The 13,878-nt window shown below is 39.1% G+C and overlaps 1 protein-coding gene across 1 annotated transcript in view; it reads left to right on the top strand.

Annotated features, from left to right (window-relative positions):
* GDA (guanine deaminase) overlaps positions 1-13,878 on the top strand; it is an 82,219-nt gene that overhangs the window by 4,956 nt on the left and 63,385 nt on the right. The window lies entirely within an intron of this gene.

Genomic DNA, 13,878 nt, shown 5'->3' with positions numbered 1-13,878 from the left:
ATGTGGAGGCAAGAGCAGGGAAGAGAATTATTTTGGAGATAATGTGCTGAGGTGGCAGGAGAAAATTTTGTGGAGAAACAAAGTTGGTCTTCACTGTTTATCTTCTCTGACATCATGGGAGAAATACTTTACCATTCTGAGCTTCAATTTTCTCGTTTGTAGAATCAGGTTTCCTTTTTTTTCTTTTCTTTTTTTTCTATTAAAGATTTTAATTTATTTATCTTTAGAGGGGAAGGGAAGGAGAGAGGGAGAGAAATATCAATGTATGGTTGCCTGTCATCCGTCCGCTGCCGGGAACCGGGAACTGGGAACTGGCCTGCAACCCAGGCATGTGCCCTGACTGGGAATCGAACCGTGATCGTGTGGTTCGCAGGCTCACGCTCAATCCACTGAGCTACACCAGCCAGGGCTCCTTTTCTAAATATTAAATGAAATAACATGAAAATGACTGGCACTTATTGGATACTTAACACATACATGTTCATTCAGTCCCCTTCTTTTGCTCTGCCCCTAGATAGAGCAAATTCTCTACCTATTGCTCACTGCAGCTATTTTGCATATTTCCATGTGGTGGCATCCATGCAGGACAATTGACAGAGAAGGAAGACACAGGCTGGGATGAACCATGTGGGAAAAAGAGAGGTCACTGAACCTCAGCTGTGCAGCCTCATTGCTCATGTCATTGACCCGCTGGGTCAGAAAGATACATCTGAGAAGGAAGATGTAAAGAGCATTTGCTTCCAGGTTGGATAGCACATTATTTCCAATATCTCTTTCAGTTCTCATGGTGTCATTCTTCCCAGTTACAGATGGGGAAGTTGAGACTGGAGACATAATACATTCAGAGATGTTTGTGTAGCTGGATCTTAAATTCACAGGGGCCAAAGCCCATGTTCTCTTCACTATAGCAGACTGCCTTTCTGAGGCACAGGCCCTGACCTCAAAAAACTTGCCTTTCTAGCAAGGGAGTTTAGCCTTGGGCCTGTGATAAAAGGAGACAGATTCCTGAGCCCAAGTCTGGGTTCATTGTTGGAGATACATTGATGAATGAAACATACAAACTCTACTCTGTTTTTGCAAGGTTGATAACTAATGATAAATAACCGAAAATGGAGAAGGAGAGAAGGCTTTCCTAAGTATGAAATGACACTAAAATTGTGATATGAAATATGAATAGAAATGAAGTGGGTAAGGCAGGTAAGATTGGAAGTGAGGAATAGTCTTCTAGGTAGAAGAAACAGCATGTGCAAAGGCCCTGGGGTAAAAAAGAATGAAAGGTAGTTAGAGTTCAAAGATACAGAAGATATGACTGGAGAGGTAGGCAGGGCAAGATCTTGGAGGGCATGAGTAGTGAGAGATTGTGTCATGACTAAATTTTGCATCTTTTAAAAGATCACTCTAGCTAGAATGAAAAATGTGCTGGAGAGGAGTTGATGCAGGCAAGGAGATTAGATAGAAGCCTGTTACGGTAGTTTAAGTGAAATAGGTTGTGCTTTAAAAGAGAGAAGCAGTGTAGTGTATCAATTAAATATGAACTCTTAAGTGTGCTTCTCTCACAACCTCTGTGGATTTTATCAAGTTAACAATTCTATCTCCAAGTTTCCTCATATCTCCAAGTTTCCTCATATTGCCATTGGCTCTGTCCAGCCATTCATTGTCTCTTGCCTAAAATATTACAGGAGCCTCCTAACTGCTTTCTCTTCCCCATCCCAATGTCTTCTCCAGTGTCTTTCTTGGAGCATAGGCAGTATTATGTGTCCCCTCTTTTGCAACCGTGTGTTGCTCTCTATTGCCTCTCAGATGCCCAAGAGAGACATTCTAGGCATGACATTATTTGGCCCCAGTCTGTTATTCTAATACCTCCTCCTGCTCCCTCCTCCTCTCTGACAAATGGGGGTAGGATTACCATGACTGGTTTTCACCATGAGGATCCATGAGCCGAGGATTGTCTATCCATGCCAGTTTCTTACTGTTTCCCAGTGCGTCATGCCCTCTTGTGCCTCCTCTTTGTTGGTGTCAATCTCTCAGCTTGGAATAGTCCTCCCTTTTGTTTTATTTTCTTTTTATTAAACTAGATTATATTTGACTGATTATGCTGTTATGGTTGTCCCAACTTTTTCCTCTTTGCCCCATCTACCTAATACCCCGCTTCCCTTCAGCAGTCTCCCCACCCCCACTTAGTTCATGTCCATGGGTCATGCAAATAGGTTCTTTGGCTTCAACATTTCCTACACTATTCTTAACCTCCCCCTGTCTATTTTGTATCTACAAGTTATGCTTCTTAATCCCTGAACATTTTCCCACATTCTCTCCCTTTCCTCTCCCAGCAGATAACCCTTCAAATGATCTCCATATCTATGATTCTATTCCTGTTCTGGTTGTTTGCTTAGTTTTGTTTTGTTTTTGTGATTCAGTTGTTGATAGTTGTGAATATGTTGTCATTTTAATGTTCATAGTTTTGATCTTCTTTTTCTTAAATAAGTCTCTTTAACATTCCATGTTATAATGGCTTGGTGGTAATGAATTTCTTTAGCCTCACCTTGCCTAGGTAACACTTTACCTGCCCTTCCATTGTAAATTATAGTTTTGCTGGACAGAGTAATCTTGGTTGTAGGTCCTTGCTTTTCATCACTTTGGATACTTTCTGCCAGTCCTTTCTTGCCTGCAAAGTTTCTTTTGAGAAATCAACTGCTAGTCTTCTGGGAACACCTTTGTAGGTAACTCTTCTCCTGCTGCTTTTAAGATTCTTCATATTTTACCTTTCTCTTCCCCATTCCGCATTTTAATTATGAATGTTCTTTGGTGTGGTATTCTTTGGGCCAAACTTCTCTGGGACTGTCTGAGCTTCCTGGACTTCTTGAAATTTTATTTCCTTTGCCAGACTGGGAAAGTTCTCCTTCATTATTTTTTCAAATAATTTTTCAATATCTTGCTCTTTCTCTTCTCCTTCTGGTAGCCCTATGATTTGACTGTTGGTTCATTTAAAGTTGTCTCAGGGGTTCCTAAGCCTCTCCTAATTTTTTTTGAATTCTTGTCTTATTCCTGTTCTGATTGAATGTTTATTTCCTCCTTCTGTTTCAAATTATTTATTTGAACACCAGGTTTCTTCCATTCACTGTTTGTTCCCTATGTATTTTTCTATATTTCACTTAGTGTATCCTTCATTCCTTTATTTGGTGGCTATATTCATTGAGTTCTCTGAGCATCCTGATTACTGGTGTTTTGAACTCTTCGTCTGATAGAGTGGCTATCTCTGTTTCTTTCAGCTCTTTTTGTGGGGTTTGCTCTGTTCTTTCATTTCAGCCATATTTCTTTGCCACCTCAATTTGATGGCCTTCCTGTGTTTGTTTCTGTGTATTACATAGAGCTCCTTCTACTCCCTTTCTTAGTAGCATGGTTTGTGTAGAAAAGGTGTCTGTAAATTGTGTGGGGTGGAGCCTTAGGTAGTTGCCAGGGTAGGGCAACTGCTTCACTGTTTTGTGGCTTTGTGAGGGGAGGTGCTTAGAAAAGGGACAATGCTGCTGCCTGACTTCTGGAGGCCTGTTGGCATTTGCCTGCTTCTGGTCACATCACTTACCTCCCATATGTGATTGGTGCCCTTCCAGCTGCTGTTGTGGGGTTTGTGTACACTTTAAGCCTGTGTGGATGCTTTAAGTGGTGAAAATCTGGCTGTTTTTTTTTTGCTGCTTGACTCCCCCTAGTTTTTACAGCCAGAGGTAATAGGGGGGTATCTTCCTGGTACTGGAACCCTGGGCTGTGCAGTCTGGCCTGGGGCTGTGATAGTTCTCTCCCAAAGTATCCCTCCTGATTTTTATCTACCACATGTGGATGTGGGACCATCTATTCAGCCGCCACTGCCTCTCTGCACCACACCACTTTTCCCCACTGTCTTAGTGACTCTGCCCCTCCTACCTGTCTGGATGAAGTGGCTTCTTTAATTCCTTGGTTGTCAGACTTCCATACAGTTAGATTTTTCTGAAAGTTCTGGGTGTTACTTGTTTTTGATATTTGGTTGTAATTCTTTCTATGGTTGGGTGAGGAGGTGGAGTGTGGCTACTTACACCTCCATATTGTCTGGAAGTCAGTCCTATCTTTTATATCCCCTTTTCTACTCCACCTTTGCAAAAATGAAATCCTGTTCTTCAAGGCCCACTTCTGATGTCCCTTATTCCCAATGGCTTCCCTGGCCATTATCTCCTGGTTAGAATAAATTACCCTTTGTCCTTCCATAAAATTTTGCATATATATCCCAACCAATGTCCTCCTAGTGGTTAAAAGCATGGCTTCTAAAGTCAGAGTGTGTGGATTCAAATTCCAACTTTGATACTCACTTGGATAAGTTTCCTAATGTAGCTGAGACTTGGCATCCTCATTCTTAAAATGTGGACAATCATAGCACCCTGGAGAAGTCATGAGGCAGATGAGATAGTATGTGTAAAGCACACTCAGATTCTTCTTATCCTGTTTTTCTTTAATCCATTAATCTCTTTGCTTCTCCCTGTGATTGCTGCAATGTCTCCATACACATCTTTTATGACAGCATGAATGGACCTGGACATTATTATGCTAAGTGAAATAAGCCAGCCAGAGAAAGACAAGCACCATATGATCTCACTTATATGTGGAATCTAATGAACAAGATAAATTGATGGACAAAATAGAAACAGAGGCATGGACACATGGAACAGATGGACAGCTGTCAGGGATGGGGGGACTAGATGAAAGAAGGTGAAGGGATTAGCCAAAGAACATATATGTATAACCCATGGACACAGGTAATAGTATGGTGATATCCAAAGGAAAGAGGGGTGGGTGCTGGGTGGGGACAGGTAAAGGGTGAGGGAGAGTGGGGACATCTGTAATAGTGTCAACAATAAAAATAAAAGAAAATAAATGACATTATAAAAAAATAGTAAATGACCTCAAAATGTTAAAACCTCAGATCATCTAATCTTACACCTCAAATAGGTCTATTGCACCTGTACCACATTCTTGTCCATCTTTTGTTTAAATGTTTTTAATGATTAATATACCAGAAATGTATTGACCTAATAATGTAACTTTTTTATTTTTAAAATTTTAAGAGCATCAATTTCAGCCATACCCATAAAATAACTAGAAAGTCCAATATCAGTCACTTTGGGACTTCTCTTTCCTTTCTTTCCACTCTATAAGATTCCCAGAGCATTTTATGATCAAATTATTCAATCATTCCCAGATATTGATTCCCTATTTGTTATGTCCCAGGTCCTGTTCTTATTTTGGGTCTACAGCTTGTTGTTTGGGAACAAGACAAAGCTGCTATCCTGATGGAACTTTCAGTTTTGAAAAGGAATCTTTCATATGTGCAATTCTTAAATAAAGATAACTCTTATCTCTAAGTCCATGGTCACCATGGCTGTTCTGTCCTTTACGGCCACATGATGCTGCACTTGGGTGCTGAGCCCAATCATCTGTCTGCCATTACTCCTCCATCCTGTCCTGGCTGGATATGGCCTTCACCAGGCAGCTCTGGGGCAGCTCTACCCTGCTATGCTCAGCTTGTTCAAGAACAAGAATACAGAGCCCTGTGGTCACACTGGTCTTAATAGTTAGCTTCCCCTCTAGAGGAGAACAATGTTTTATTCTTTCCTGGTGCATCCAGGTTACTAAGAGAACAAAGTACAAGATACATTCTAGTTCAGTTCAACTACTACTCATTCAACTACAATGGCAACTTTTTAGGAAGAATTCCATGGTATATTTAAATTATAATCTAAATAGTTTGATCAGTTAAAATGTTAGTAGCACATCTCATATTAAAAAGTTGTGCATTAGATACTGTAAGATGAATAAAAAGGAAATAAATTTTGTGTTCACACCATCTTCTTGCACTGTATCTGGCTTCTGGCCTGATGACACTGGATTATAAACTGGTAGACAGGAGGCACACTGATGGTGATATTGGTCATATTAACAGCTATAATAATATTGAACATTTATTTTGTGCTAAGTCCTATGCTGAGTGCTTTTGCAAAGCACAATTCTCCTGACTGCTTTATAAAATGAAACAGTTTTTATTTTATAGACAAGAAAACTGAGCTTCAGAGCGTTAATCTTAACCCTGAAATTAATATCTGATAACTATACCTCAAATGAATTTTCTTTCTCCTAAAACCATTGTTTTGCTCTTTGTTTTTAAATAGTCAAGTAACCAAGTTACAATAGCTTCCCTTACTTAACGCATTAATACAGATTCAATCCCTAAGATTAAAGGTAAGGACAGATTTATCTCTTTTGATACATTTTCTAAACTTGAGCAATAAATGATGATCTTCTCCCAGAAGATCTTGTTTCAGCATGACTTTGAGTCATTTCCTACCTTCTTAAAAGCTGCAAACTTCTTTGTGAAAACATTGTTAGTTGAACATATATCCAATTAATTCAGTAACTCTAAAAGATAAGTTACTTTAACTTTAAATTTAACTTTTTAAAACTTTCACAGCATCTTTATTGATATCAAAATTGGTATGATGTTGATTTCTTTTTTTAATGTTTTATTGTTTATGCTATTACAGTTGTCCCATTTTCACCCTTCTCCCCCCACCTCCTCCACCCAGCCCATCCCCCACTGAAATCTGTTTTGTAAATCTTTTGACTGTTGCAGTTAGTGCCTCTGCATGTGAAGAGTTAATTTTCCCATGAATTAGTGACCTATGCACTGTTACCTTAAGCTATTTCCCAGTGAATACCTATTGAGTCTTCTTGGCACAGCCCTGTTGAGGTTGGCTTCACCTGGGCAGAACCTGTCTCGATAGTCAAATGCTCTTTCTCTTCTCCACCTCTTAGTGATTTTTAAAAACTAGTCTGACAGCATGAACCCTCCTCAGTAAACCTGACCTACTTGAAAGTCTTTACTTGTTGACAAGCTATTGATTCATGAGTTCAAAAAAAGTCTTTGAAAGCTAAAGCAATTACAAGGTAATTCTAATGTAAAGTGAGTTCATCTAGGCCTACATATGATGTAGGAACTTTAAAACCCTGAGGTTTCCAAACAACTTAAACTGACAGAAAAATATATGGTATGACCATTCAGCCCCCTCTCTATATATGTAAAACGCATTTCTGGAAGTCCATGTTAAAACTAAAAACCTAAATACTACTTATTTTTACCTTTCACTTTATAACTTTTTCTTTTGTTTGTCTTGTTTTACCTTTATAATTTAACATAAGATTCACCATTTGAAAGTAATGTAATAAATGACAGTTTAGGGTTTTTTATTACATTAGCAATGTTGTGCAGCCATCACCACTAGCGGGTTCCAAAATATGCTCATCAACCCAAAGGAAAAGCTATTCACCGTAAAGCAGTTCTTCCCTACCCTTCCCTACGCTGCCACCCCTCAGCAACCACTAATTTGCTTTCTGTCTCTATGGATCCGCCTATTCTGAATGTAGATCATATAAGTGGGCGTACACTATCTGTGATCTTTTGTGCCTGTCTTTTTTTTATTTAGCATAATGTTTTCAAGGTTCACCCATATTGTGGCATGTGGGAGAGCTCCATTCCTTGTTATGGCTGAATAAAGATCTATTTGTTGTACAGATATACCACACTTTATTTATCCATTAATTAATCGATGGACTTTCGAACTGTTTCCACCTTTGCCTATTGTCAGTAGTACAGCTATGAACATCTGCATGCGAGTTTTTCATACTAATTTATTCTTTAACATCTTTTTATGGCTCTTTATTGTTTAACTGTGGGATAAATCTAGGCCTGGCCTTGCTGTTTGCCCAGGCTTCCATATAGTTTATGACTTTGTGCCTTTATCTCTACTGCTCCTTCACCTTTTATCTGCTGGATTAGTACCTTTGAAGACCAATTAAATGCCACTTTCTCAGTGAAGTCATCACTGACCTCACCTCTGCCCTTCTGTTGACAGGCAGAACTAAATCCGAACTCCTTTGTGCCCCACTTTCTGCTTGGCACCTCTTTATCTCATGAGTCTCCCATGAACGTAACTTTGAAGGCAGGGGCTGTGACTATCACTTTTAGATCCACAATTCCTAGCACATAAATGCTACTTGCATGGTTTTTACCACAAGATAACCAGGTTGAAAAAATTCACTTTTGGAGCCAGCAAAATGTATGGCCAGCTAAAAATATTTTCCAAATAACCAATTATTAGAAAAAGAACTCTGGGTTTTTCTAAAAGGGAGCTTAGTAGAACATATTTGGCCACTGGGAGCTGTTAATTAGTTCCTCTGTATTATTTATTTAACCTAGGAGTTGTCTTCCTCCTGCCATTTGTAGGGTGGTCTCATGTATGTTCTAATTCTTTTTTGAAGTTCAAAATGCAGAAGCCACTCCAGGTCCCAAGCCTGCACTGGTGGAGCCTTGTGAATGTCTTTAAGCCTCAGCATGGTGTGGACTGACTAGCCTCATGTAACTAGTGTGCTTGGAATTCATAGGAAATGATAATAGCGGATAAGGACCAAGGACTTCCAGGGGTTGGCAGTAAATGGTGAGCAAAAGAGGTGCAGGTCCTGCCTTATTTTAACTCAGAGTTGGTAATCAAGTAAGCATTGTATGTATATAGTTTCTAAAAAGGAAATATGCAAAGTGCTATGGAACTGTGAAACCAGAGGACATAGCTTATCTTTTTCTTAATTTGCATTTTTTTCATTTTTTAACTTTTTTTTAGAGAGAGGGGAAGGGAGGAAGAAAGAGAGAGTAAGAAACATCAATGTGAGAGAGAAACACAACTGGTTGCCTTCCATACTTGCCCAAAACTGTGACCAAAAACCCAGAGCCCAGAAATGTGCTCTGACTGGGAATCAAACTGGTGACCTTTTGGTATGTGGGATGATGTTGAACCAGTTGAGTCGCACTGGCCACAGATGAACTTGTCTGATTTTGAGGAGATAAATACTATTGGGTTGGCCCAAAAGTTCATTTTTCCCCTTTAAGGCGGCTCTCATAGCACTTAGTTGTCTTTAACTTCATTTGAAACTATTTTGTTAGAATGTATTTTGACAGCTGTCCTATCAGTGGGCATTTAAAAAAACTTATCAAAATTGGGGGATTTTTATGTAGTCACTTTAATTTTGAAGATGGAAGAAAATATGCAACATTTTTGGCATATCATGCTTTATTATTTCAAGAAAGGTAAAAACACAACCGAAACGCAAAAAGAGATTTGTGCAGTTTATGGAGAAGGTGCTGTGACTGGTCAGATGTGTTCAAAGCGGTTTGCAAAGTTTCATGCTGGAGATTTCTCTCTGGATGATGCTCCACACTTGGGTGGACCAATTGAAGTTGGTAGTGATCAAATTGAGGCATTAATTGAGAACAATCAACATTCTACCATGTGGGAGATAGTCGACATACTCAAAATATTCAAACGAATCACATTATTGGTGAAAATAAGTCTTTTATTTCATGGAAAAATCCATATGACTTTTTGGCCAGCCCAATATTTGAGCTGAGTCTGAAGGATAAATGGGAGTTGACTAGGTAGAGAAAGATAGGGGAAAGGCAGTGCGAAGACCCAGCAACAAGGAGAAACTAGGAACAGGTATGGGATACTGCAGAGGATAGAGGAGGAGAGGGCTGCAGAAATACATGAAACCAGAGAGCTAATCATTGGCCATATCAGTGTCTTTCTTGGCCTTTCCCTTTATGCTAAGGGCAATGGGAAGCCGATGAAGGATGTTTGACATATCAGACTTGCCTTAAAAAACAAAGCAGCAATCGTAGAGTGGAGAACAAATTGGAGAAGGGCAAGAGTAGTTGCTGAAGGAGATGAGTTAGTAGGTAATTGTGGTGGACCACTGAAGAGATAGGTAGAGAATGGTAGAGTTGGAGAGAAGTGAGTACATCTGTGAGACAACAGGAAGGTGAAAAGCAGTGGGATTTCATTAGCAGGTGAATGTGGATGAAGAAGAAAATGGTTATTGGGGCTTATACAACTGGTTGGATGTGGTGGCCATCACTGAGTTAGAGAGCAGAGGAAGAGGTCCACACACAGGTAGGGCGGACCCAGAGGTCTGTTTTGGCATGCTGAGTTGGAGTGACCTGGTGAAATATGCGAGGAGAGGTCAATAGGTGTCAGCTTGCAGGTCTGGATGTCAGAGGAGATATCTGAGAGGGAGATACAAAATGTGGAGTAAGGGTTGAGAAGAGAACGGGAGCTGGATTAACTTCAGTGGTTGAATTTGGAATTGAAGAGGATGAGTAGGATGAGAAGGGCAACTCAAAAGTCATAGGAGGGTGGTGTCATAGGAAGCAAAAGATGGGGATACTTCAAGACGGAGGGAGTAGAGCAGATGTCACATGTTACTGTGGGGTAAAAGAGAAACAATACTGGAAAAATGCCTAATGGATTTTTCCATTAGGTTATTGTTGACATTATGGAGTCTTACATTGTTGAGAGAGGGTGGCAGTCAGCTTGGTTTTGGGTTGTAGAATGGGAGGAAGATAAGGATATGCAGATAGTGACTACAAACAGCTCTTGAGATAATAAATATGTAATATTTTTATTTATCAGATGAATAATTATGTGCCTTAGTTATAAAATACAAATAAGTTACTTATATTTTATTTCCCCAGTTAAGTTATTGAGGACTTTAATGCAAATGTTTGCACTGGTAAAAATTATGTAAGCATCCTGGTATTGCCCATTTGCAAATATTTGAGGAAGCCAAAGCATTGGCAACCTAGATGTGCCACAGTTAGAATTGGTTGGCAGCGATCTTAGAAATCATTTTATATCTCACCTCAGAAGTATAATTTAGCATCTCAGTGCACTGGAAATCTTGGTATTTAGTCAGAGTGAAACTCTTCTCATTTTATTAAGATCCAACAGGAAAGAAAATTTTTCAATAAATCTGAGACTGTTTTGAAATTAGAACAAGTAAACCAGATAATAGATAATAGAACCAGATGTTTTCTGTATACACAAATGCAATTTGGCTCTAGGGGATTATTTTTGGATTTCTGCCTTCTCCGAGGGAATTGAGAAAACCTCATCCCTCCCTTCTTGCTAGAAAAGCAACATGTAAATGAGTCACATTTAGAAGAGAACCACACCTCTTATATGTATAAATGGAGGCCTGTACAATCATTCTCTTTTTCTTTTTCAGTCTAGACAGTCAAGTAGAAAGAAGGAACACAAGAAGACTAATTCTAGATATGCCTTTGGAATTAGAATAAATCTATAATTTAGACAGGATTGGATGCATCAAAAATGCCAAATCACTGGGTAGATAGAATGAGAAGACAGTAAGAACATGTGGAAAGGAAATAATATGACAATTATAGCAATAGAACCACCTATTGCTTTACATTTTTCATGTCTTTGGGCTTCTCTTTTTTTTACTCACATCCTGAATACCCTTCCCCCTTATTCTCCCCAATATACACTGTATCCATGACCTCCTCCAAAGGAAAAGGCAACCTGACTTCTCTAGTCCTCACTGGAAAATTTTTTTCTTTTTTGGGTTTTCCCAGCTTAGTCTGTGATAACCAATTTGCTTTAGAAACATGTCACCATGCACTGTCCTCAATTTCTTGTATGCAAGGAAATTTTATTTCCTCCGCTGAAAATAAACTCTTGAAAGGTGAGGATTATTTCTTATCCATTTATCTAAATCCTTAGCAGTTTGATGTACATTTAAACAACACATACTGCCCTGGGTTATCATTTGAAATGCATTACTGAACATAATAAGAGGTAGGCTAAAAAGCATGTTTTTTTTTACATTTATGAACTCTCTGTTTTTATGGAAACAATTGAAGACAAGTGCAGATATCATGAGCTTCTTCATCTTGCATTTGCTAGGTCAAGGGTATTTTCGTACACAACCACAATACCATTATCACACTTTAGAACATTAGCAGTAACTTCCCAATGTCCTCTAATGAGATGTAATTCATGTTCAGATTTTCTCCATTGTTCCTAACATGTCTTTTGAGCTTAAAATAAAAACAAAACAAAACAAACAGAATCCAATCAAGGTTCGTGAATTTGTTATGTTTCTTTTGTCTTTTTAAATTTAGAAGTCCCTGCTTTTGGAGTGTGTATGTTCCAAGAAGCATATTTTAAGCAAGCTCCTGCCAAATCTTGTGACTTCTCCTCCTAACTTCTGTATGCAATGATTTGATTGGTGTACATCCTGTCACAGGCCCTTAGCACTCACAACTATGACTTTAACAGATGACCCTAGAACATGCTTGCAGTTTTGTGGACGTGGATATCGGCCCATGGGTGTACTGGTCAGTGTCACTCAACTGGCCAGCCAGCTCAGCAGCTCAATAACTTCTTATCCTCATTTTATATGCAGTAACTCTCACAGAGTGGTTGAAAAACAACCAAAACCTAGCATTTTTGTAAGATGCTGTAGTGTTCTGGGGAAATTGATGAGCAAGATGAAGATGTGCTGCCATCAAATTAGCGTCTTTTCACAGCTGTGTCTCAGTGACCAAATGGGGTGAAGAGAGATGAATTGTAAATCACACAAACGAGATGAAGCATAAAGATTTTTTCTCTTTAAAATTAGGGGATATGACATCAAACACCATTCTCTGTTTGCCATAAAAAAATATAACAGGAAAGTTGAGCTAGACCCAGATTTGACAATGAAGACTGTGCTCATGAAAACACGTAATTTTCTCTGAGCTCTTGGAACGAACCAATTGCAGTAGATTCAGGGGGTTAGGATTTGCATATACTAATTTTAAAGATAGCATCCAGGTTGGCAAAAATAACTCTCCTTGCACTATATAAAGGATACCACAAAAAGCAAGCACTATACATAAAGATTGAGATTAAAAAAATAAAGCTCATTGCTGTCTTCATCCAACATAGATCTTTCTTAGAACTTAGTAATTAGATTTTTGAGGAGTTTTATGTAAAGGAGATAATGTAAATTAAATATTGTAAACAGTATATTGGACCAGAAGTCAGGATACCAGAACTGAAGCAGGGATCCTATTGCTCAAAGGATCGTGTGATCGTGGGCTAGTCAGTATCCTCTGTGTGTCTTTCTTTCTCACTGATCTGTGAAATGGGTACAGGATGTGGTCCTTTAGAAAGAACTTTTATTGTTTTCTGTTGGGAGCTAGAGTCCATTGGGGTCTCCATGCATTTGGTCTGGGTTTAGCATTCATTGCTCTTCTTTCAGCCTAGAGCAGGGGTGTCAAACTAATTTTCACTGGGGGCCACGTCAGCCTTGTGGTTGCCCTCAAAGGGCTGAATGTAATTGTAGGACTGTATACATGTAACTACTCCTCAACAGTTAAGTGAGAGCTTGGGGCTGCTACTGGGTAGAAACAAGATGCCAGGCTGGATAAAACAAGGTGGAGGGCTGGATTAGGCCTATGGGCCTTGTGTTTGCCATCTATGTTCTAGAGCCTCTTTTTAGTTTCACATTAAAAACAAACCCACACACAAAAAAACATTTATACTTTCCCTGTGTTCTCTAAGTGCCACCTAAAACATCCTATGTTAATAGTTATTTTGTAGTTGTAAGGCCCTTCAGAGTATCTGCCCACTATACTTAGGGAAGCAGAAATTGCTAACATTATTGAGTGTATATTCTATGCCAGCCACTCTTTTGAGCATTTTACTTCTGTTATTCAATACCCACAACAACTTTATGAGGGAGGTAGTATTTTTATTCAATTTTGTAAGTGGGGAAATGGAAGCCCAGTGAGATTAAGATTTGAGTCGCCAATATTACACAGCTAAGAAGTGTTGGGATGGTTTTAAAAAAAAACCTAAAAAATAATCTATGCACATGATGGGAAATTCCAAGTGCACACAAAGTCCCTTTCCAGTTTCTGTCCTGAGACAAGATGTTGTCCCTCTCAGCAGACAACTACTGTTACCAGTT

Source organism: Sturnira hondurensis, unplaced genomic scaffold (assembly GCF_014824575.4).
Source record: "Sturnira hondurensis isolate 20B ecotype Veracruz unplaced genomic scaffold, ASM1482457v3 Scaffold0013515, whole genome shotgun sequence".
Lineage (NCBI taxonomy): Eukaryota > Metazoa > Chordata > Mammalia > Chiroptera > Phyllostomidae > Sturnira > Sturnira hondurensis.
Note: the sequence above shows the minus strand (reverse complement) of the source record. Positions and strands in the feature narration are given on the sequence as shown.